Raw genomic sequence first — 2,685 nt, 5'->3', positions numbered from 1 at the left:
CAGGCCCCAATAGCCTGTGGCCTTAATTGACGCGTGGCGATTGACAGGACGTGGGCGTCTCCACATCCCCATGCTACCTCGACAACCGTTCGACTTGACAAGACCAAGCTGCATGCATAAGAAAACCATCATTACCTGCGATCGTGGAGGCCGGCGGTTGGCCTCCTTCTGGCTACAAATAAGGAGGGGGGCAGAGCCCCCGTCACTCATCTCTTCCTCCATTCCGTCTGCTTCTTCTTCTTCCTCCTTGCTGCGACACTCATGGCGCCGATACAGAGATTCTCCGCCGCCGAGAAGGGGAAAACCCCCCGCGAAGAGTTAGGGCCACTCCCGCGGAAGAAGAGGCTGGCCCGCCCTCGCGACGTCGTCGTGAGGCCGGAGGTGACGAGGCCTTGGTATGAGTGGCCTCCACTCGGCTACCCGCTGTTCCTGTACGCCCAGGCGTCAGGCTCCGAAGGGGAAGGCAGTGGCCCGCGTCGCCCGCGCCATGGCCGCGGTGGCCATGCTGTGGTGGCGCATGCCCCCGCCCCGGGAATTCACGCCGACTGTCGGCGTTCTGGGAACGGGGTTCCCGAGACTAGCCTACCTGCGGCCCACGGCGTGGCTCTGCGCGGGGGCCCATACGGGCCATCTTCATCAATAAGGCATTCGAGACCCTCGCGAGGCGGACGACAGAAGACCTCCTCAGGGGCGGCCTCACCAGGTTGGCTCGTGAGGGGCGGAGAGATCAAGGCAAGGCAAACCTCGTGAGGTTCTCGTGACGTGAGCCATGACAATCAAGATCAGGCGGGCGCCAGGCGGGCGCGAGCACGCGCAGTGTCCTTGTTTCCCCTTTGGTGCTAAGGAAGCAAGCGCAGGCGCAGAGTACCGAGGTGTCAAGCAAAGGTTTCCATATCGGTGCAACGAGACCAAGACCAGTAGGACGGCAAGACGGAGGTCACCCTGGAGCCCAAGGCGGCGTCACCACCAGAGCCTTTTGCAGGCGAAGACCGCTTTTGTCAGGATAAGCTGTACTAGCTGTCCCCTTTCAGATTGGCCGTTGTTGGCTCCCTTCCCGCTCAATATTTGGGGAGAGGAACAGGGCCTATATAAGTAGAACTAGCCACCACCATAGGCGACAACTCATTCGGAGGTATCTCATCTGATCTTGAGTGATCCTCATCCACACACAGAGCGCAAGAACACCTCAACCTCAGGAGGTTGTTCTTCCCCTTGTACTGTTCATCATTAGCCCAAGAGGCAATCCACCACCACCACACTTGAGTAGGGTATTACACCACAACGGTGGCCCAAACCATTATAAACCATGTGTCCTTTGTGTTGCGAGCTCGTCGAGTTCGTCCGTGAGATCTTAGCAAGCTAGGACGTGGATCGGCAGGGGGAGAACTTCGCGTGCACCCCAGAGTTCGAACCTTAAGGGTTTTGCCGGAACCCGTGATCCGACATTTGGCGCGCCAGGTAGGGGTGCGCCGAAGCTTCCCTTCCGTCGCTCCACGTCACGTCGTTTCATCGTCCTCATGGCGGACGCACGCCGCGCCCGCGCCGAGCGCTGGGCTGCCCTCGCCACCCACGTTGCTCAAATGGCCCCTGTCGGCGGGCCACCCCGTCGCTCTCCGTCGCCCTCTGCCAACGCGGCCACCAGCCCGGTGGGACACGAGCAGCAAGCGTCCTCGTTGCACCCCTCGGTCGCCACTCCATCACCGCCACTCCATCACCGACTCCCACTGGTTCGTCGTCTCACGCTCGTCACGCTCCCATGGACGCACGGGCCACGCTCCTCATGGCGCACGAGCTCCTACGCTACCGCCCGGTTGACGACCTCTACGAGGACTGGCTCGACCGCATCGCCGAGCTTGTCAGCGCCGCAGGGGGCTCCCCTGCGCCGTCCCTCTCATTGCCTCGCCCTCCGCCAGCTACGGGCGACGTAGCTCACGGAGCACCTCCACCACCTCTGCACCAACACGGCGCCCTGGCGCCAAGGCATGCAGCTCCACGGCGCGACCCACCGCGTCCGGCGCCTGCGCGTGAAGAAAGAAGCTGTCAAGAAGTCCCTCGACCGCAAGAGAACGCTTCGCCACTCCTCGCACCGTCGTGCCAGGATCGTTTGCCGCGGAAAGGCCCCGCGCCGCTCGCCGTAGCGGCGCGCGGGCGCCAAGACCAAGCTCCACCTCCAAGACGGGCCTCGGTGACCACGGCCGGCTGCCGCGCCTTCACCCCCGAGCTGCGTAGCGTCGCCTGGCCGGGCAAGTTCAAGCCGAATCTGCCTCCTCGCTATGAAGACACCCCTGACCCCATGGAGTTCCTGCAGCTCTACGGGCTGAGCATCGAGGCGGCCAACGACAACGAGAAAGTCATGGCGAACTGGTTCCCCATGGCGCTCAAAGACGGTGCTCGTTCGTGGCTCCTGAACCTCCCTCCAGGCTCGATCTCCTCCTGGGACGAGATGCACGACCGCTTCGTCGCCAACTTCCAGGGCACTCGCGACCGCCCACCGGCCGCGGGTGACCTGCGTCGCGTCAAGAAACAACCAGGAGAGACCCTCCAGAAGTACATCCAGCGCTTCAACAACGTTCGTCTCAAGATCCCCAAGGTGACGGACGAGGCCATCATCTCCGCGTTCTCTGATGGCGTCTGTGATGTCAAGATGAAGGAGGAGCTCGCCATCCACGAGGAGCTATGCACGTC

The sequence above is a fragment of the Triticum aestivum genome, chromosome 2D (genome assembly GCF_018294505.1).
Source record: "Triticum aestivum cultivar Chinese Spring chromosome 2D, IWGSC CS RefSeq v2.1, whole genome shotgun sequence".
NCBI classification, from domain to species: domain Eukaryota; kingdom Viridiplantae; phylum Streptophyta; class Magnoliopsida; order Poales; family Poaceae; genus Triticum; species Triticum aestivum.
The sequence above is the reverse complement of the archived record's forward strand: the minus strand, read 5'-3'. Positions refer to the sequence as shown.